General features: G+C 38.6%; 1 protein-coding gene across 4 annotated transcripts in view; it reads left to right on the forward strand.

Moving 5' to 3' along the window:
• The first annotated feature begins 1,349 nt into the window (after nucleotides 1-1,349).
• ndst2b (N-deacetylase/N-sulfotransferase (heparan glucosaminyl) 2b) overlaps nucleotides 1,350-22,955 on the forward strand; it is a 44,467-nt gene continuing 22,861 nt past the window's right edge. Inside the window, exons 1-3 of one of the 4 annotated variants that reach the window (XM_081697459.1) lie at nucleotides 1,350-1,503; nucleotides 9,962-10,095; nucleotides 18,200-18,279. The gene's annotated coding sequence lies outside the window, so the exon portion shown is untranslated. The remainder of the gene's footprint in view (nucleotides 1,504-9,961; nucleotides 10,096-18,199; nucleotides 18,280-22,955) is intronic. The other 3 variants (XM_081697458.1, XM_035533373.2, XM_027010424.3) reach the window with 3 other exon arrangements.

Genomic DNA, 22,955 nt, shown 5'->3' on the forward strand with positions numbered 1-22,955 from the left:
CAAATTTGCTATAGAAAACAGGGCCATTAGCTTCCAGGGATTTCAACATATCAGTTGCATGTCATGCAATCAAATTTATGTGATGTTATTCAGTCTTATGTCAAATTTCCGCAAGCTCTGTAAAAATGCTTTGGATATTTTCATGTGTGACAGGTGCCAAAATAAAACTCTTTTCTTGTGGCATGTTTCTTTGCACAGTTCAGTGTTAAATTGAAAACGTTTCAGAGGCAGACTTGGGTGCAAAGTAACTACATCAACCTAATCTTATTCAGGTTTAAGAGCTCCTCCCGTTTAAGAATTTCTTCCCATAACCTGCATTTTTGACTTAATGTCCCTCTCTTTACCATTTCTCAAAAAAAAAAAAAAAAAAAAAAAAAAAGCATTACTGTGCTTCTCAGATTAAAGAGGCACTTTTGGGGGGGACACGACACTGCTCACAATACCCAACCTAACTCACCCTATAAACGTCTTTTATATTAAATAAAATGTTTAATATAAACTCCAACCCTATGCAATTGCTTTAAGAACCCTGTTTTTAATCTGCTTCTTAAATTTAAGAATCCCTTCTATCTTTTTCTAATATATTTGGCTCAGCGATCTGTTGGCTGCACTACACAATGGGACCGAAAGATGGCATCAAAAACGTCTGCTTTGATGATACCAAATTGAAAATATTATTTTAACTAGAACTGATTGCAGAACTTCATATTTTGTATGGCCTAACATGTATCCTATTTTCAATTTAAATGCGTTGCCTTTAGATCAAATTATGTACTATTGCTCACTATTTCAGAGATAAAAGTAGCAATGGTGATTTTGGAATAAAAATACAGGGTGATTGTGGAAGATTATAAAATATTAAAGGTGGACCTTTTTTTTTCTCCATATAGCCTGTTTTCTCAAAACATCTATTATTTACAACGACGTTCTTTTAAAAATTGTTTGGATTGTTAAGGTTAAGTGATGGTGTTTTTGCGACGTTCACTGGGCTATGAATGATTTTTAAGACATAATCTCATATAGTGTAATGGACTATGGGTTAAATTATAATACAAAATCCATATATTGTAGTATAGGATGGTTTATAACACAAATTCCATATAGTGTAATGTAGGATAAATTAGTTAGGTTATATCATAAAAGTATGCAGGCATAAACACCGAAGGCAATTCAGATTAAAACACAGCAGGCAGATTCGGATAAATAAATACACACAATCCGAAGCTGTGTTTTAACAACTCTCATGCAAAAACGTGTCGATCTAGGTTTCTTAGGTGAGATAGCTAAAGTAAACCGTGAGTCTAACTTCGAGCTCTGTGGTGTTGAAGCCTTCCCGCACTCCCACCCGTTCAGAAAGCGCCTATCAGCTGCGCTTATTCGTCAGCTAGTGAAGATGGCGGAGCGAAGCAGGATGCGGTAGAATAGCATCTCAAAGTTCTTGTGTTAAATGAAACAACATTTACGGGAAACCCTTTTGAGATTTTGCACGTGGACGTTTAGTCGGTAAGTAGATACATGTCTAATGGCGACACACGCGTAAATTATAAGGTTATTTTGTTATTGGAAGTCCAGCGGTAGCATATACATCTGCTTGGCTTTATTTCATTTGCTATGTGGCACGTCAAACAGATCCAGTGATGTGAAAGACATCCCGTTTGCCTTCTGCGTTTTTAATGATTTATCCACAATTGATTTAATTAACTTGCTCAGGTAGGATTAGTAAAGATTAGGTAAAACATTCACAGATTTAATCATTTTTACGACGATATATGTCTAGAATTTCACAAAGTTCCGGTTCAAGAAAATCTTTGCCCAAACTAAACTATTCTGCTTTCGAGGTTATAATGTAACCCAAGAGTACATACGGTTTCATTGCCTTGGTACGAACTCCTCAGTGGAAGTCGTCCAAGATGACCGCTACTGTCACGTTCCATACGATTGGATTATTGTTTTTATCTGATTACCCGAGTAAACTAACAGTGTAGGTTGGTGGTTTGTGTGGAATCACTTCGTAGCCAATTTAGGCAACTTTTAACCCCTCTAGATTAAACGTTACCTCTGCTCCAGCCCTTTAAATCCAGTTAATTTTATGGACATCTTACTTTATGGTAATTAGTAACAGTCAGATTAATTAACTCCATTTTAGTTTATGATACTGTGCCAAGTGTCAAGAGACACTCGAAATGCATTTAGCTGGACTGCAGCCATCACTGTAGTAATTGTCTTTTTTATCTAATTACCTCATTTTGGCATGGGTCTTCAATTTAATTTAGCTTTTGGCATGGTTATTTTAATTTATCATGCATTCGGGAATTCCAGGACTGTGCAAATGAATGCGACTATTAGCGTGTACTATGCTTTATTTAGATCGAAGACTTTGAATAACTCATTGACTTTTCGACATATTAATCGTATGATGTGGGAGTCTGACGTCTACCCTAATCATAATGTGGTTTGTATACAACCCTTGGTCATAGGATGCAGGGTCTATCCACACGTAGAAAACACGATACAATTGTGAGCAAAAAAGCTGGCGTCAGTGACTGGTTCAGGCAGTGTTTGAAATATAATTGCAGAAGTCATTTCTTGGGACATCTTATCTCTGACCTTATATAATTACCGTCAATAGCTATTAAAACAGGGAATAAAAAGGACACTCTAATTTCACTCACACGTCCACTGAGTGCTGGAACAGACCTGTCGATGACTACTGTTCACTGAGGGCTGTGTTGATGCTTTTGATAACTTTGGTGATAATTAAATAGTGGTGCCTGCAGGCACCATTCTCAAGGTTGTGATCCATCTCTTAAAAAATGTAATCAGCAACACCCCCCACGTTCACACACACATACATGTTGGAACCATCTACATTAATGTGCACTGCACAAACACATATTTGAAACTGAAAGTGGCATGTAGCTGTTTTTTTCACCACCTAGTTTAAATGATTAGCCAGTGTTGAATCCTGGTTTATCTAATGCTATATGAGTATTTGTAAGATGAGCTTAGATATGGTATAAACCAGGTCTGAGGTTTGTTCGGTCAGGCTAGTGGACTGTTTCTACAACTGAGTTGCCTCAGATTGTATGATGTCATTTATGTTACTTTTCATGACACCTGATTTTGTTAATTGAAGTCTGAAGGACTATTTTTCAATGAGTGCAATGGTATTCAGTTAAACAGTTGTGGTTTATGGTGAAGCAAGAAATAAACATTTATATAAATGTAATTTCTTGTACAGCACTAATATTTAAATGTATATTACATAAAACCAATTGTCCTCTGCAGTTCTCAAAACTTCTGTTTCAGTCCACGTAATATGTGGCAACTAAGAAATAATGTTATTATGCAATAGGGTTTTTGTTTTTGAGAAATTTGTTCTTTTAAGAAGGGCACATTGCTTTCATTTCTCTTTGTTAAATGCTTGGCCATAGTTGAACCCCTGACCCATTTGTCGTCTTATTTATTTACTTATTTTTAAAAGGGTTCCCTCAAATCCAAACCTATGGTTTAACCTTAATTCCATCTGCAGCATTTCAGCTGCTGGCATAAACAATTTTCTCAGTGTTTGCCCCCCCTTCTTTTTGTCCTGTACTGTTATGACATTTGTGTGGTTATAGACAGTGAAGCCCTATCCTATCAAACTGTTATTAAGCATATATTTCAGGATATAATTCTGTCTGTCTAGGTTGCTTCCTAAACTCCAGTGGGTTAGGGTCAAAAGTCATGTGAGTCATCTTGTCATCTGGAAAGTGAGTTTAAGGCTTGTGTCAATCAGAATGCTCCACCGACAGGAACCTGTGGTGTTGATCACAGATGTGTCCTGGTTGTGTAGACAGACTTGCAGTGTGCATGTAAGAGGAACTTGTATGCTGTAAATATTAATCTTGTGCACTCAGCTTTATGGTTGCTTTAGGTTCACCATAGTTAATGCATCGGCAGCATTTTTGTGATTAAAATTCATATAAGCAATGGGCCAAAAAATAGCACCAGGAAGGCTATTAAAGGAGAATATTTTAGCTTTAACATGGGGCCCTCAAGGTAGGTAGTCTGAAACAAGGAGGCAAGCACTTTTCAATGTCCCCTGGCTACTGGCCTTAGAGACTGGACAGGTTGGTTGTGAGTGCGCTGGCTGTGGCCTGGACCCAGCTCCTTGGGCTGGGCAGTGTGGGATGGATGATGGCAGAAAAAGAAACAGTTAGGGGGAGGGGCTCCACAGGGAACCACGAGCTGTCTGGTCTGGTTAGGGATCAAATTCTCATGCTCCTGGCTAACTTGCATCCATAATGCATGTGCTTTTTTTTCATTTCTAGACGAAAATGGAAAATGTGGAGCTGTTTTTTTCCCGTTTGACATGCCCTGTCTCTTTCACTCATAGTCTCTCTCTCTGCTAGGTCTTAGGTTTTGGGGGTTTGGGGCCTGTGAAAATGGAATAGGACACTGGGGTTCCACAAGACGACAGGGTCCACTGCCTTCGTGATCTGTTGATGTCTGGTTTTGCTGCTCTGCAGTTAGAAAGCTGAAGCTGTGAAAGATTATTATTATTATTATTATTATTATTATTTTATTATTATTATTATTATTCTTGCAGATTACATCACATTTTTTCATCATGGTTTATGAAAGTAAGTTATTTATTCTTATGTAAAAATGCCTTTTTTTTACTGGTTTCTGTGCGTTGCTGTGCAAGATGGTTAATGATGTCCTGCACTGAATAATGCAGACACCCACCCAAAATCAGTTAACTTGAATGAATCAATTTTCTTTCTGCATCTTCAGCTCACTGGAGAAATGGCTAAGAGTGTCTTTCTTACACAGCATGGGCTTTTACGTAATCAATTGCTCATCCAAGCTTGCTAGACAGGTTGCTAAAATTCAGACTTTTTCAGTATCACACATATGCATGAAGCTTCATAAAGGGCTCCAACTTTGTTAGACCTTTCTTTTGACTTACTGATTATGAGCTTGTGTCTTTTTAAATTAAATACCTTTTTTCAGGGTACACCTTTTCAGCATATCATTGCAAAGAAATTCAAATTAATCCCTCTTTTCAAGTCAACTTAAAGTTTATTTGCCATTTGAACACTGTCAGTGGCAGACACACATTCAAATGCTTCTGTTGAGGCTCAGGTAATTGTAATTTACCTACACCTGTGCCACACAATATATATAGAACACAAAGAAGGGAACTGAATGAAGGCATTTTACATATCCATCTCCTCTAGACATACAGACTTAGGACAAGTTTACTAATCCATCATTTCCCCATTTCCACAGGCATTGTGGATGTTTTCAGACCATTTCAGCCTGCTTAAAATGCATGAAATAGCATGTTTGTTTCCTCATATAGTGAAGAGAAATTGTAGATGGCCATAACTAGAAGCACAATAAGTCTTATATGCTTCTCAGATAAGAGTCTCTTCCATTTTATCTCTTTATGTGACAATGGTTGTGCTTAGCACTGACTTGAGGAACAAACTTTGTGCTAAGCTGTATCGTCATTACTTTCAAATTTTATTTTTTGTATCCTATATTTTGGTAAAGTAGGGTTCCTATTTTCCCTTTATTCCAAAAATAATAAATTTGAAATTGTCATGCTCAGAACTATAATATTCCGAATAAGGACACTTGAATGAATATATATATATATATATATATATATATATATATATATATATATATATATATATATATATATATATATATATATATGTATATATATATACACACACAATTAGTGATATGTGAATAAAAAACAACAAATAAGATGTTTAAATTAAAAACAACCATGAATGCATATCAGTATATACAAAGCTGATGTTGCATTTATCTGTGAAGTATATTGTTTTTGTTTCTACATAACAAAGACAGCTGGCATACAACCAGTCTGTGTGATTAGTTTTATGTCCTGTGTATATATGCTTTATGTAATCCATAAGCACTTAAATAGTAGTGAACTTATACTTTTCATGTAATCACTTAGATAGTAAAGCAGTGACAAGAGACGCTATTACCTCCTGTAGCTGTTACTTTTCTCATTTTTAGCAGCGACAGCTTTGCTGACTTTCCATGTGCTCTGACATCTGTCTTTGTACAAAGTATCAGATCAGTCTTCAGCCTTCACCACAGCTCAACTCATGTAGCATACACCAGAGCACAGTGAGAGAATTCTAGTTTCAGTTTAGCACATTTGGATCAGTCAGCTTCCTTGGAACACCACAATCCGGTATCACTCTGTTACGCGCTCAGCTTAGCATGTCAGGAAGCCAAAATCCACCAACTTCGCAGTCCGTAAATGGCACAGGTCTTCTCTACTTGTAGGATTAGGCATTCAAGTGCACTGCTTAGCTTCAAATCACTCCTTTGTTGAGTGCTTTGCGAAAACACTCTAACAGTTCACTCTATTTTTAGATTGCCTTGACAGATCTGCTTAATTGGCGCTATGTCAACAAATGGGATTTTTGCCTTGGATGTGTGCTTAATGGCGTTGCCTTCAGTGAAAGTAGCACCTCAAGCTATGAATATACGTTTACAGTTGAAAAGAGCTTATATTTTGTTACATGGCTGCACTAGTCATTATATGTATAGGGGTGAGCATAGGATGGGGAATCCATAGGAATCCTCTTTTCACTTGTAATGTAATGTTAGGCAGGGAAACCTTAATGTTATTATTGATAAGGCATTCAAATGGAGTTTGATGAAGTACCCATTTCTATGGATTTTATAAGTGGGATAATGTGCAATTCGAACAAATTTTTTTCTACTGTGCAGAAGTTGATGCTGGAGGAACACTAAGGTGTGTCTCCTGGATCATGTCACAGCTGTCTCTTTACAAAATATGAGGCTGAAAGGCATCCATTGTTCCAGTTTCCTTTGAACAAATACAGGGTTGGTTCCTCAGTCTTGCACTCTTTCACAGGCATATGCGTGTGTAATGGGATACTTCATTTCTCTTTTGTATTGTGCTGCATTCACACTGAGATTTCTCTCTCATACTGCCCTGTGAAACCTAGGTTTAGCCAGGGGCTTTGTTGTAGTCAGATTATGTAGAATATTTGCTTTGAATGAGAAGCAGGTGGTAGAATTTAAAAGTAGAATTAGAAAAGAATCTGCTCTGGTCAGAAGTTGGGTCAAACACTGGACAGGGAAAAGGTTTTGATATAGCCCAATGGGGTGTGTGTCTGTGTGTGTGTCTGTGTGTGTGTGTTTTATAAAACCCAGTTTCTTTCGCAGTGTTTTTTTTTTTTTCTTTCAATTGCCATTGTACCATGATTACAATGGTTGAGTGTCTCTGGACAGTACTAGCTGCAGCTGTGTTGCATCCCACTGGGTCTCCAAATCCATCTGTCTGTGATTAGTGCTGAGAATCTCACAATGAGTACCTCTATAGGCCTGCATGTCTGCAGCGGTCAACACACTACTAACAGCCTTTTATTCTTGCATACCAGCTGTGCAAGTGTCACCATGCTGGTCAGAAGCTGTCATTTGGTGCTTTTAGTACTTTGAGGAATGTTAAAAAGATTTTACAATTAGTACAGTAGATTATGTGACAATTTCCATTAAAAGTAGAAAAGAGTTATGGGATCAACATTTTAAAGTGAGAGTCAGGCCATTTTAGGGCAATTTATTGTTTTGGCAGTTTTTGAACTTCAGTTGCTGGTTTCAGTTTGTATTCAGTTTATGACTTTTCTTACATTTATTTTAAATTAATGAAAATTTATACTGTAGAATTAACAAAATTTGATCTTGAATATGTTCATTTTCACCTGCTTTCATAATGCCCTACCTATAAATATGTAAAAAGCACCAGGAAACTTAATCACTTTGGATCTGCAGACATTGAAGTGTTTAGATGAGCTTCACTGTGTCATTGACTAATATCTGCTATAGTTTGCTGTCTCTGGCCCTGGCAGTGCTCTGTGCAGTAGTAATAACTCTTCTGCAAGCAGGAGCTGTTGACAATGACACGAAACGTACTCCAGCTCCAACCCAAGGCCAGCGTTATGGGATGTCATCCAGTAGTCGTTTCTCTGTGGCGCACTTCCATTGTGTCAATACAGTAGGACTGATTAAAACCTGACTGGAGCTGGGCATCTGCATGTACTGTCAGCTGTCTTGCAATGAAGTAAATGTTATAATTGTTTGAAACAATAGCATCGAATAGGAGCAGAACCTCCAGCTCTGGGAGGTTCTGTACCTTTTCAACCAGTGCTGCCTGGATATACCTGCGTATATAGTTACAGAATTCATGTACAGTGTTGATTTGATTGTATTTTCTTTTATCTGCTGCAGTGTCTTCACTCTCTTAGGTTTGAACTCATGATTCCACTTTCTATGCATATTTGATCCTTAATTTGCATCAAACCTGTTTCTGCAGGTACCGATTCCAAAAATGTACACCTGATGCCATGTAGTGGTTGTAGTATGTTCATTCATTCATTCATTCATTCATCCATCCATCCATCCATTCATCAAGTCACCCTTTCTTTCATTCATTTGTTCATTCTTTCTTACTTTCTGCACTTTAAACACTTTAAACACTTTTAAGTGTGGTGTCTGGGGCCTAAAGCAGAAGGATCACTGGTGGTGTTGATCATTGCCATGCCTCAGACATGAGAAGAATGAAAGCCATTGTCAGCTCCTCTTAGGTGGATAAGTGCCTGCAGTCAATTTCTTTGGACCTTTTTTCCCCCCCTCACTCAAGTTCTCATTTGTGGCTGATGGTCCATGGTGGCCAACACTCCAGTGAATATTTATTGAATGTGAATTCAGCATCTCTGGACCCTCATATTGTACATTATTAAATCACAGCTCTGCAGAAAGGAAAATAGACTGATGTGAGACGTGAATTATAAGTCTTGACCAACCTTATGGGAGTCAGGAACTTCACAGTTGTATTTTGGTTTACCGAGGCAGTTACAGGGGAACCTCTGGATGGCCTTTTGATGTTTGTTCCCAGGAAAATGTCCAAAGTATACAAATAATATGCAAGCCTGTAGAAAATAAATGGGAAATGGCATTCAAAGTGGAACAACATGTGAACTACATATGATGTGAACTGTTTTATTGTGCTGTTGTGCTTGCAGTTTCTGGGTTGGGTTATAAAATCACATCTGAAAGAGTAGATTTAACAATGACAAGATTTGTTTTTCAGAATATCATTAGACTGGACTGGAATGCATATAAGTGGGGGCTTTAGTCAGTGACAAGGACAGCCATGTCTTCATACTGCCTGTGCTGGGTGAAGTTTTGCTAGAACACTGGTTCAGTGTTGCTCCTTCAGACATGCTACATGGCATTCAACCCATGTTTCAGCCTATAAGCCTTACTTATGATAGACCTTCAAATGCACTTCTTCTGACCAGTAAATTTTCACCACTATTCCTGCATGTAATTTAGTAGTGCTTCAAAAGGTTTAGTGAGTTCAAACTACATAGTGTATATGAAATTAATGGAAAAGTGTTCTTCGTTCAGCCAAGTCTATAACCTGTTATCAGCCATGGGTCTTCAGACCTGTATGGGACTTTTTTTTTTTAATCGATGCAAGGGCATAGTGAGGATTCTGAAGTTATTTTAGAGCATCTACTCAACTTCATTGTAAAGTTATATCTCTACCTTTATTTGGAGAGTGAGGAATTTTGCCATGGATCCTGGCCTCTGTTATCTGGCTAATGATAGTGTAGCTCAGAGAGATCGGCAACTGAACATGGACGACTTCCAGCAAAAGGAGCATTTTACAGGCAACCGTTTCATGAGCCCAGCTGACTGTCCTGCTCTCATATTCTCCTTTGGGGTTTCCTCTTCTTATTTATACTTGCTGTCTGTTCTCTACTGATTTACAGAGCCCTTGTTAGAGGTGTGTTTTTTTCATTTTGTCATTGAATCTTCAAAAGATTCTCCTGCTCCCATTTGTCTGCACAACTTTATGCACTCACCATACCTTATCTCTCTCCCCCTTCAGTTACTGCTTAATTTGGGACGGTCATGGTGACATCAAATGCTTGCTATGCATGCTGCATTCTTTTCAAGTCCATCCAGCTGTGAGCAGCAGCCCTACCTGGTAGTCTTGAAGAGGTCCTCAAGCTTCTCCAACAGGTCTTCATATTTGTTATTATGAAGATCATTATAACATCTCTACTGACTGCCAGCAGACTGCCAGCCGAAACCATCAAACACATGGAGTCTCAATCAGGGAAAAGCACTTACAAACTTGCAGTTAAATTGCAGTGCACAAAATTGCAGTTCACAATGACTAACACTAATTGAAATTAAATGTGTTTTATGAAAGCTTTGAATTTACCATCTGGAAGTCATTTTAAAAATCATGCAATGCCAGATGTTTATATAGGCATATAAAGCTGCGCATGGCAAAATCCATCTTTGAGAAATCATGGTACTATGTGGGAAGCAGCCTCCTCAGAGGATAAAAGGAGTGTGAATTTTCATCATCCTTTGAATCCTCATTCTTTCTCCTCCCACATGGTTTGCAGTGGAATCCAAAAAGTCACCTCTCCCTTCAAGTTCACTGCTCTGAAATGAGTCGCCATTTGGGAGCTAAGGGAGACTCTTTTAAACTTTAGTAGTGATTAATGGTAAGAATTGGGCTTTGTACTTGGACTCATGCAAGGAACTTGTCAAAAAAAAAAAGGGTCCTCCTAGCCTAGTGCTCACCACGTTAGAGTGAGTATTGAGGCAGGCATCCAGAACTGAGTTATTCAGGTTCGCCTATACCACAACCATATCTCGGCTCCATTATTGTCCATAGGCTTGCCACGTCTGCTATGCTTATATGATAGAATATCTGCAGCCTGCCATTAAAAAGCAGTTGCAATAAATTAAAATGCAGCTGTTATGTATTCACTCTGAAGATTATGCTGTACACAGTTCTGAGAAACAATTTGTGAACTCTTTGGAATTATCTGATTTTCTGTACGAATGACTCCTAAAATGTCACCGGGTGTTCTTCTAGGTCATAAACACAAGTTTATTTTTAAAAAATATACAATGTTATGGTAGAAAAACACTTTAAGCAGTCATAGGTACTTGAAGAAAAAGATATGTGAATTTAGTAACTAGTAATCTCCTATATTGTCTGTAACCTCAACTAAATACCTTCTGCAACAATTCAGTACAACAGTTGGAGACAATTTTTGGCTCATTCCTCTAAATAAACTTGTTTCCATTTTATCTAATATTTTTGGATGTATTACTGCTTGTTTTAGATAAAATTATTTTTATTAAAATAAAAATCAGGGCTCTACTTGGTAATACTAAAATATGTAATTTTATCAGTTTAAACCTTTGTCATTAATTTAGTCCTGTTTTGGGTCACAGTCATGACACAACATTTTTGGAGTTTCAGGTCACAGACTCTTGATCTTTCATTCTGTTGTCGAATTCTCTTAGACAATCTGGAATTCATTCATTAAATTCGTATTATTCCTTCTGCCATACATCATAGTTGGGATGAGGGCTTGGTGTTAATGCCTCTTATTTGTTTCTGTCACTCTGTAGTTCATTGTCCTTTGTGAGAATTTTGTGCAGAGTGTTCACCGGTCTTTGTAGGATGTCCACCTCTAATTCATCTGCCTGACTATTGAATGTGGAATGTTTAGAAATAATTTTTTGACCCTTTCTAGTCTTATGAAGGTCCTTCCAAGATCCTCAAAAATGTATTTTGCTTGTGCCATTCTTGACTCTCTTGGAATGTGGATTAAACCTACATCTGAACTAACTGATATTCCTGACTACAGTTACTCTCTTTAAGAAGTCATTATATTAGAGGTTTACATGCATCATCTTCAATTGATGTCCTTGATTATGTAAACCAGTTGTTCAATAAATATGGCAATTTAAAATGTTGTATGTAAAAAAGATGTCTCATTTAAGCTATTATTCTGACTTTTTAATAAAGATTTGATAATAGTTTTTTATGTTGCAAAGGGTTAAACTTTTACAACTGTAGTGACGGAACTCACAACTTGCAGCAGAATAGAATGCACAACCATAGAAATAAATTCTTTTTTTTCTGGGGCAATTTGAAACAAATACTTGTTTCTATCTCCCACAGCCCCTACTGAATACTAGAGTTTTGCAGATCATATTACTACGTGACCTTTTAAAATCATTTAAGTAAAAATAAGTAATTATTTAAATGAGCCTCAAATTATCTTTATTTTATTGTTATTTTGAGCAGATCTGTGTTGTAGTAGATGATTCAGTCATGTATCAACAAATCCTGTCACTAGAAATACCCCCAGGACACCCTTCTCGTGGGTCTCTTCTCACTCCAGCTGTTGAGTTAATTGGTTTTCCCTGCTGCCCATAAAAAAGTAATAAGACTCTAGCTAGTGTAAGCAGGACTCTCCAGCAGTGAATTGTGGAGGAAAACTTAATTTTCCTCACTATTCCATCTCCTTCCTCAGCTTGATGACTCCATCAAGAACACAGTTCACACTGTTTTCCCTTCCTCTCCTACCATATTATCTTTTGGCTTTTCCTACACATAACTCAACTTTAAGTCATATTTTCCCTTTGAGGCTTCTGCTATCAATCAAAGCTTTGCTTTAATCAGACATGGATAGTGTTTAGTTGTTAAGACTTGCACAAAGCCATGCATGAAACAGTAATAATGGCATTGTCTCAGACTGCTGGCATGTATAGCAGATGTTATCATCCATGTGTTTGAGGGTGGGGGGGGGGCTTTTTGAGAGGTTTTTTGGTGGTTGTTTGTTTGTTTGTTTTTAACACAGAGAGAATTTCTTCAGACTAACTCCTCCTATGCCAGCCAATCAGCTGAGGGGCCCCTCCCTCTAATCATGACTACCCTCCTTGGCCAGTGCCAGGACATGTGAGTGTTGGAATGCCAACAGCAGGCACCCTTTTGCAGACTCTGAACACCTTTTGAGGCTTGTGTTAACAAATTGCGCATTAAATGCAAACTGTTTCAAAAGGAGTTACTAATAAAATACTGAGGAGAGAGTGACTAGGTCTGCTTGTAATTAGTGAAACAGACAGCATGTGCCTTAGCACTTTATTTTCTACTTGAACTGTAAGTTTGTAGTGTAAAGTGAAATGACTGTGACCTGAAGTGTAAAGTGTTGTATGTACACTTTAGTAACTCACTCCAACTTTGCATTAGAAATCTGTCTTTTATGATTCTTTTTCTATCAGAGCAGATTCAGTTTAACAATATGAAAAATATGGTGTTATGTTTGCTTGTTCACATGCATGTGTTTAAGGTATCCATGACAACCAGGGAACCTTGCTTTGGCGCTATGCCAAAATAACCTGGTGTGTTTGTATTTGAAAAACCTGAGCCTGGCATTTAAGTGCAAAAAATCTGCAGTGTGAGAATGAAGCCATAACAGCCTGTGATTTCCACTGCGATTACTCAGTTTTCACCATCCTTTGGTGGAGGTTTCACAAAAATCAAATGTGTTTACTATTAGAAAATCATTTTACAGCATTGAAAACTCATAATCCTCTATTGCCTATGTTATGTGAGCCAAAATCTTGGCTTTCTTTTTTCTCATGGTAGTGGAAGAGATGCTCAGTATTTATCAGGAAGATCCAATGAATACCTGTACTGCAAGCTTTAGAAAATGCATTCTGCCAAGGCAAATGTGAAAACAGATACCAGACATTGTTTTGCTGGTGTGTGCAGGCATATATTTTGTCTGATATTTTGATACCATTAAATTGCATTTAATTACTTAAAACTCTAGTGACAAGAAAACATTAAAAAAATTTTGTCTTACATATTTAGAAAATTTGTGAGCATTCTGTTGTCTTCTTCTTCTCCCTACAGTCCTGCTGGTTTAATACATTTTGAAAGGAGACTTGGCACCATGCTGACAGACCGACAAGTGAAATAGCTTAAGATAGGAAGATTAAAAACAGTCTAGTGTCCACACCATTAGGCAGAAGTGCTGACAAGCATGTGTTCCAGAATTCTAGCTCATGGTTGGCAGAGAGAAAGATGGCTATAATGAAATACAGTGATGCGAGCACAGCCTGTGGACTGATATAGGGAAAGAGAGACAGAGGAGTGATGAGATTAAGTGAGGAGATCAACAGAGACACAAAGTGACAGATACATCTACAGATAATTGAGAAGGAGAGAAATAAAACAAAAGAGACTGTCCACCTTTCTCTCAGGCACAGTCTGCCGTTGTGTTCTATGGCTGCATGCTGTCAGGATAGACTGGCCGTGTAAATATCACAAGTCCCCTTCGTAAATACTGACAGGGCTCAAGCTGAAAGCCTTTCATTTAGATGCCAAAACAGCTCAAATTAAATGGAAAATAAACGTAACGTTTCTTTACGCTTGAAATGAAAAGCACAAAATGTGCACTCAAGCAGGAAATGAAATTGAGTTGAAATGAAGTGTGTGTGCTTGGTATCTGCCGCTGTGTGTCTGCTGGCTGGCAGGCAGACTGGTGGCCGCTCTGAGCACGGGGCCTTTATGGCTCCCCAGGCCTGTCCCACACTGACCTTCTCCATACAGGAGGAATTAATGGACTATGAAGGACTTTGCTTTTAGATGGAAGGAAGTGAGAAAGTGTTAAGTTGAATCTGCCATGTATTTATCGAAAGCCATGAACCTTGAATGGGAAAACAAGTAATCCTGCCTGCACGGTGTACTCTGTAATTCTGCAGGTTTTATATACTATGTGTTGTTTTTATATTATTTAAATGGAATAGCAATAATAGGGGGAAAAATACATTATGGATTTTCCAGCCTGCATGTTTCAAAGATAGTGCTAATTAATTCATTAAAATTCTATAATAATTATATTACAGTCATCTACAGTCAACATTGTACCAGTCTATGCAGCTCCGTTCCTATAGTCCATCTGAATTCTTCAGCCTTAGAGTATTTGATTTGGTACTGCACAAAAACCATACATGTGTAGAGAATATAAACCTCTTAGTCATACAATTTTTTTAAAGCCATGAAATTCTGAAATATTTGCATATTGATAAATTATTAAACAGTATTTGGAAAAGGCAATAGAGTACTCCCAGTAGCAATGCATTAGTCATTGGTGTCAAATCACTAGTAAGGCAGTAGCTGGGTAAGCATAACCGGACTACTAAATGGATGCCCTGGTTATATTTGACTAAGATGATTAAAGAAAACTTACGTGTTCATGGTTCTATTTTCAACTGTGTGGACTCTGAGATGCAAGTAGAAATATAATATTAACATTATGATGCTGTTTTTTAGCTTCTTGATTTGGCCTTGATTTTTCCTATCTAGATTATATATAATTCTTTAAAAATTGGCATGAATTATCTCATGACTCTCAGAATTTACACACACTTCAGTTCATAACCAGCTAAGGGATGCTGGTATTGGGGCCAAAGGGTTATGTAGCCTCCCTCTGACATATGAATTTACCACTGTGAGGTGCCTGCTAACAGAATCCATACAAAATGATTTCATTAATCCTCGGAACCTATAGCTTCACACTTTGAAGTTTCGCTATTTTTCCTCCATTTAAAAAGTTCACATACAATTATCAATACATATGATGAGTGCTTTTATGTAGCATTGCTCTGTGTTGTTTTTTCTTTGCTTTTGATGTAAAATTTTGAGATCTGTTCATCTAAACCAGTAAATGCAGAACTGCACTGACGAATGCAGAACGTCAAAACACAGTCCTGCAGCTGAGGGCCGTCTGCTGGCACATTGGCGGGCCGGTTGCCCACGGCAACGCACAGCGCTTCTGTTCCGGGGCCCTCTTCAGATGCCGGCCATGCCGCCGTGCCTCTCTGCTCTCATTAAGAGCACTGTCAGTCACAGAGCCACTGGACCCAGCACTCTGCGCACTGGGAGCTGTACTCAGCCATCACGGCACATAATGACGCCCGGCATCATGAAGTGAGAAGAGCAATGAACGGACCGCAAACGGCTCTGAATTAATATGTTTAAATATGGGAGCAGCCACCACCCATAAATCTTACGCCTCCGTTGGCAGGAAATAATTGCACCTCCACTGCCCCCATTATATGAGGTCGTATGGATTTTGGGGGCATGAATATGGATCAAATCACAATATGGCCGAACCTGTGCCCTCTTGACTGACAGGCGTGACTTGCGTGTTGAGATGCCTCTCTCCACCTGCGCTTGTGTTCCCACTGCTCAAGTGTGTTGTGTTGTAATGTTGATTGTAATGAAGTGGTTGCATTGGAGATAGAAAGCCCCCTTGGCTCAGCAGCACAGATTGGACACAGCTATTGAGGTAATGGTGCTTGAAGATGGAATGATTTTAAATTTGAATGGTTTTTTCCCCCTCGCTAAATTTTCTGACTGCAGAACATATGTTACAAAAGAATTCATTATATCAAGTATGTGTATTATGTTGAGCTATAATTGATTATTTTGTAAAACATTCTGCTAATCTATCCATGTACGGCACTGCCTGAAGTTGTTATTTTTAATATCTCACCTCCTCACTACCTTTGGAATTTAAAATCACTTGAAGAACTCAACATTGTCCTCCAGTACAGCCTTGAAGCAAGTGCTGAATGATTTAACTGCTGCAAAACCTTGCCAATTTTACATTTGGAGTGAAAGACTGTTGTTCAAGGTTTCTTTATTGTCAGTGAAAGCAAACATGGAAAAAAGCTTTTTTTGCCCTTCATTTTCTATAGTGTAAATAGATGCAATTAGATGATAAAGACAGGAGGTAATAATTGTAGTGCTTGGTGAGTGTTTTTGGGTCCTTTCACATGATTACCTTATATCAGAATGTACTCTGCTAATTCCCACAAGGAAACTGTAGCAGGTCTATACCTCTCTGCCCAAATCCAGATTGCTGCAGTTGATACATGCTGAGACAATGAAAGAAAAACTGTGATTGTTTTATTTGGTCATCGTTCTCATTGTTTGATTGCCCTTACTTATAGGTTGCCTACTAGTTGGGCAGATTTCCTCTCCATTTTTCCGGTTTGTGTCAAGCCAGAGCAGGGCTACCCAGCTCAGGAGCTGGCAGGGGGCCTCCCTGCAGAGTTACTTCCAACTCTAATCCAAAACAATTACTGCAGTTAATCACAGCCTTCAATAGAACCTGAATTTTAGATCCAGGTCTGTTGGAATTAAACTGTGCAGGGCAGTAGATCTCTAGGACTCGTTTTGGGTGCACCTTGAAAAAGAAAATCTGTCACCAGGTTTAGGTGGAGCTGCTGGGCACATGCAATGACTCTATATGAAATCTGGAGCTCTGTGTGGGCACACTCAGCAACTCTGTGCAGGTCTCACTTCATACCCTCCCTCTTGTGGTTGATGTTTGAGCTCATAACAGGGAGCTTATTTTAAACAGTGTTGTTTGGGAGGTTGTGGATGTGCTTAGTTGGTCATGGCCAGCGAAAGAGAAGATAAGTGAAGGGAGGGAAGGGATATGTGTGATGGTCACCACTGGACTTCTCATGCAACTCTAAGCAACATTTCCTGGCCTGCAAGCCAGAGGTAGCTAGTAGTTCTTCTAGCAGCGCTAAGCTTATCCTACTGACATCATTAATTCATATGTCCCAGGACATATGTTCTATGCCTAAACTGCCCATTCTGATATTTTAGTGTTTTCATCAGCACTGTTTTTAGATCACAGAGAGTGTTTGTTTCCTTACCTAGACATTAATTAAAGATGCTGAGAGAATAAATCATTCTGAATCTAGAGCTGCTCTCTAGCCTTCTCTCTCTATTTCTCTCCCTTTTCTTCAGTCTCCTGAGCTCCCTCAAGTTTTGCTCACTCTTTTTGGGAAGTGCTGTACATTTGAGACAAAGCTGTGTTTTTCACCTAAAGAAAAAAACAAGTCAGTGTTCATCAGTGAGTTTGTCACTATCGGTTTTCAATGTGGTATTTAAATAGTGCTTGAGGATGAGGAGTATGGATCTGAATGCACCAGACAAAACGCCATCGCACCTTCTAATTTCTTCACTTGATCTGGCCATGACATGGATTTTGGGCTTTTCTTCTATGGAGGTTTTCATCTTTCTGTCTGTTTCAACTGTGCCCAACTGTACTACTTCTAATCCCGCTTGTATCTGGGGAATGACCTGATAGCACATAAAAGGTTCACTTGGCTCCCTATTCCACATTTTTTCCACCTCTTTCTCACCATTTTTTTCCTAGCTCAAGAGGAAATGCAGAATGGCTTGCAGGGTATTAATGATTCTTCTGTGTTTTCACAGGTCTGTTGGTAGCCTACATCTCCAATCTGTCATTTAAATGGGGAGGAAGACTGCAGGACAAGAAGGCATCTGGGGCTTGGGTGTGTGTTTGCCTCCATGTATGTGTGTGTGTGTGTGTGAGAGAGTGTGTGAGAGAGTGTGTGAGAGAGTGTGAGAGAGAGTGTGAGAGAGAGTGTGATTGGTCCTAAAGGGAAAGAATGCTTTGTTTCCATGGTGAAGCTGTCCTATTAATTTAGAAGATTTTGTGTGGGTGGCAACACATGAGTTCTGTGTCTGTAGATTGAACAGAATTATTTTATATAGAGCAGTTTCCTATAAGAGTGGTTGGACAGGGTGTCACTTATTTCTTCCTTGTCATTGATTTGTTTCTTTGTTGATCTTTTATTTAGTAGTCAACCTTTTTATCCCAATTTAAATTTAGTTTTTTCATAATGTTCCTTCTGTGTCAAAATAAGTTGCACATCAGGTTGTAAACAAAGGTTTAAACATCTGCAGGTTAAAAATAGATTTATGGTTTGGATGAATCTGTATTCTAACAGCATGAGAGACCATTCTTACGACATGCTGTCTATATGGCTTGGTTTATAGCTCACTGTCTTTTTGATGATTCACATACGTTTTACTTCTAACAGTGCTTCTGTACCTAATTATTGCTGCAATGATCATGTGGGATTTGAACTGTAATATTTCATATTACATGTATGGTACATGCATGTGTATACCTGCATCTACCATACATGAGTGATTACTGCATGTATGTTTAGGGCTTTATTGTCTTCCTCATGACTTTCCTTGCAACATTGCAATACATCCAGCCAATCATGATGAACACATTACATAAATGAATATTCTCATCTGCTCAGTAGTGGTATAGCAGTCTGTAAAGCATGGGCCTGCTTTATGTCTGCTAATGGCATGGTATCGGATGTGGCATGTGAAGTCCATCTGGAGGAGTTTCTGCAGGAGACGCCATGTGCACAGACAATACATAGAGGAGAGAGTCCTCTGTGTAGTTCTCTCATTAGCACCCACATCAAGGCGTCTTTAATCTGAAAGACAGGCGTAGATAGGGAGTATGTATGTTCTCTATAATCTGTCTTCGTGCATGCAAGTGTGTGTATATGTGTATGTGTGCGTCTGTATTGAATACCTGTCTGTGTAGGTGTTTGTAGAGAAACTGGTAGGAAGTGGGAGAGGAAGAAGAGGGAGGAAGAGTATGGTGATGGTGGTGGGTGTGACTGACAAGCAGCAGCGTGGGTTTTTTCCACACGCAGACAGGCACCTACACATATACCTGCTGACTAACATTTGTGGTCACAGTTTGTAAACCTTAATTATATTTAACTTTAGTTCATACATTCATACATTTAAGTCATACAATTTAATGTCATACATTCAATGCATCCAGATATTTACGTGTGTTCATTTTGTGTGTATATGTGGAATATTAAATATTCCACAGGGCAACCTCGATTATCTTGAGCTGCTCAATCTAAGGGAGAAAATATATAATATAGTAGTATAGTATATAAATCACACTCTCCTTCTGTGTATATTGTAATCATGTGTTCCAGCAGCTCAGATTTTGTAACATGTGTCCTGCTGAGGTCATTTTGGGATTATTGGTAAAATGGTAATAGTTGGAGCCATAAAATGACTGGGTACTGGTAATGGCTTCTCTCCCGATGGACTGGCCTGTGGCAGCGCTCTCCATTTCCAACCTCTGTGTGACTCAGATTGTAGGTGAAATGGTGCCTCAGAACTCCTCTGCCTCCAGTCCATCAGTCGTTCACCACCAGCCCCCGACAACAGCCCATGAGAGTCTACTTCACTTCTGTCAGAGGGATTATTTTTTCAAGATTTAAAAAAAATAATTGTAATAAATTATTTTCCACAGTATATGATCACAATGAATTAGATGACAGTGGTATTCCTACTGTTGGTTTAGATCTGACTAAAAAGAAAGAAATGGCTTCTTTCCTGCTGTTACTCAGACTTTTGTCTAGAGAAGTGCTTCAGCTACACTTTTAAAGCTTGATTTTAAATGTTGAGCCTTTCAGATATTAGATTGGGGGTTATTTTTCAATGTTATTGAGTTCAGATACTGCCTGTTGATGTATGGCATTACTTTAGTTGCTTGTTTCACTTATTAAGCACACCTCTGTGGAAATTGTCACTGTAACAGCCAAAAGGCTGTGAGGATTTAATCTCTCTGAAGAATCTTTGAGGTCCGTATGTTGTCCTAGTAAGATTTTTCCTTTATTTCCCCCATGTTCCCTCAATAGCTCACGAGTTAAGGGATGGTTTCTCAGATGAGCGGGTCTGTGCCATACTCCTACCCTCTGCACCCCCACATTGGAAGCTAACTTGCCTTTAAAGAAGGAAAGAAGGCACATCATATAGATGTTTCTTTCCTTCTAAGGAATAATATAACTGTCTAACCATGACACAAAGTTGATGAGCAGCCAGTGCCACCTGGTACTGCCTGTAGGCAGTTTCCATCTATGTGTGGTGTGTGGCACCACTCAAATTCTCAAATACTCGATTCCACTGTGAAATTGCATCAGGTCCAGATATCACTGTGGAACTTGGTACAGCTGGAATCCACATTAAACAAATCCATCCCACAGGCAAACTCCTTTTGATCAAATTTTCCATGCATCTTGTCCTGTTTTTTTTTATTATTATTATTTACCGATTATAATAATATTCTCTTGTTCAGGTGTCTGTAGGAGAATCTGTTGCTATGGAGACCATGAAGCTGCCTATATATTGATCTGCAGTCTTGCCTTTTATTCCATTAATTAGGACTGCCATGTTCTGTGACTGTGGAGCATTTAGCCTCCCAGGCTTCTCTCTCTCTCAGCAGCCTAAGAATGCCTTGAATACGCATGTGTAGTTTGGGTTTGTTTTTGATTTATATTAAATTATTAAATTATTTCACTGTAAAATATTAATTTCAGCTTTGCGATACAAATATCTATTATTATTTAATATTGCTGTTTCAAGGGAATGTTAGTTATCCATGTGCTTTATTATAAATGTAAAAAAATTTCCAGCCTCATTTTATCCTTATTCATTTAAACAGTAATACATCTTTGTATGAAATTAGGCATCAAATGTCATCCATTGTTTTTCTACTTCATATATGAGCTGCACTGCCGTGGCCCATTGAAGCTCCCTCAGTCAGAGTTCAGAGTGTGTCCCACAGAAGCACCCTCGGTCAGAGTTCAGAGTGTGTCCCACAGAAGCACCCTCGGTCAGAGTTCAGAGTGTGTCCAACAGAAGCACCCTCGGTCAGAGTTCAGAGTGTGTCCCACGGAAGCACCCTCGGTCAGAGCTCAAACTGTGTCCCATGGAAACACCCTCAGTCAGAGCTCAAACTGTGGCCAGGGTCGTGCTTACATCCCTCAGCTAAACTTAGCCTCTGTGATCCATTGATTTTCAGCCCAAGGCTCTACAAATATTTGTGCATGCATTACCACCATCGATGCATCCTAGAAGCAAGTAAGTGTGGAGAAGGCTCAAGCCCGCCCTTGGCTGTTTTTGCTGTACTTATAGATGAAAGAAGTTGCTGTTGTTCTTGCTGTCATCCTTTGGCACATGCTTGGAAGCTTGGAAATATGTACCTGTGGTGGTGTTGAGTGTTTTGACATGACACACGCAGACCACATAACTAGAGCTTTATAAGATGCTTATTTGGCATATAATTATCAAATTCCCTTTTGGGGAATTTGAAGGATACCCAGCAGGAAAAAGGAGAAATTGCTTTTCAGGTGCATGTACCTTCTTGAAATACTTCCAGAACCTAGCTGTGCTTACATACTTGTTGTGACAGTTAGACACTAGTCATCACAATATATTGTTACAAATATGTAACAGTAGAAGCTTTGCAAGTGAATTACAAGCCTATTGTTATCTCAATAAATAGCATATTATTGTTTATTAATGTATTATATCTTACAGAGATGGCATAGTAAAGGTTAATACAGGTGTTTGAATATAAGTGAAATAAACTGCTTACTTCTTACAAACTCAGCAAGAACCCATAGATTTAGGACTGACAGCATTATTAAAAAGGAATTTATGGATTACCAAATTTGACATTATTTTACCCTGGAGATCCTCAGTGTTATTGATGAACAGTGTTATTGTAGCATAAGTTCTCAGTACATGTGGACTACAAAATGTTGCCTTAAAAACTTTTCCTAATCCATGAAAGATAAGCATTTATGAAAAAATTTTAACGGTGAGCGGTGAGGAGGGGGATGCATGTGTGGAGAAGAGCAAGAATTATTAGGGGCAAATCCAGTGTCATTATAGCAGTCCAGGGTCATAGAGCCAATACGGAGATTACGGGGATACGTGATCAAACAAACAAAACACAGGAAGGCAATCGGGAAGCAGGCTATAACAAAGGCTAGGAAACACAAAGGCCAGCTTAAACACAAAGACATGGAGTACAAACTTAAATATATGCATATACGGGCTTACAAAAACATTCACCAAACACATAAACGCAATGAACAGCAAAAACATGGACTCAGACATGGTTTAAATACATGAACTTAACAAGGTAGAAACGAGGGGCAGAGAAAACGAAATGGAACTAAAATACACAAGACAGGGAAAACATGGAACATGGAAGCTGGGAGGGACTAACCGTAACATATTTATATTTATTTTCTACTTGTCAGTGACTGAAAATAGTCAAAAAGGGTGAAGTTCATAAACACCATAAACACAGCTTGTTTCC

The sequence above is a fragment of the Electrophorus electricus genome, chromosome 15, assembly GCF_041902795.1.
Source record: "Electrophorus electricus isolate QZ-2024a chromosome 15, ASM4190279v1, whole genome shotgun sequence".
NCBI classification, from domain to species: Eukaryota; Metazoa; Chordata; class Actinopteri; order Gymnotiformes; family Gymnotidae; genus Electrophorus; species Electrophorus electricus.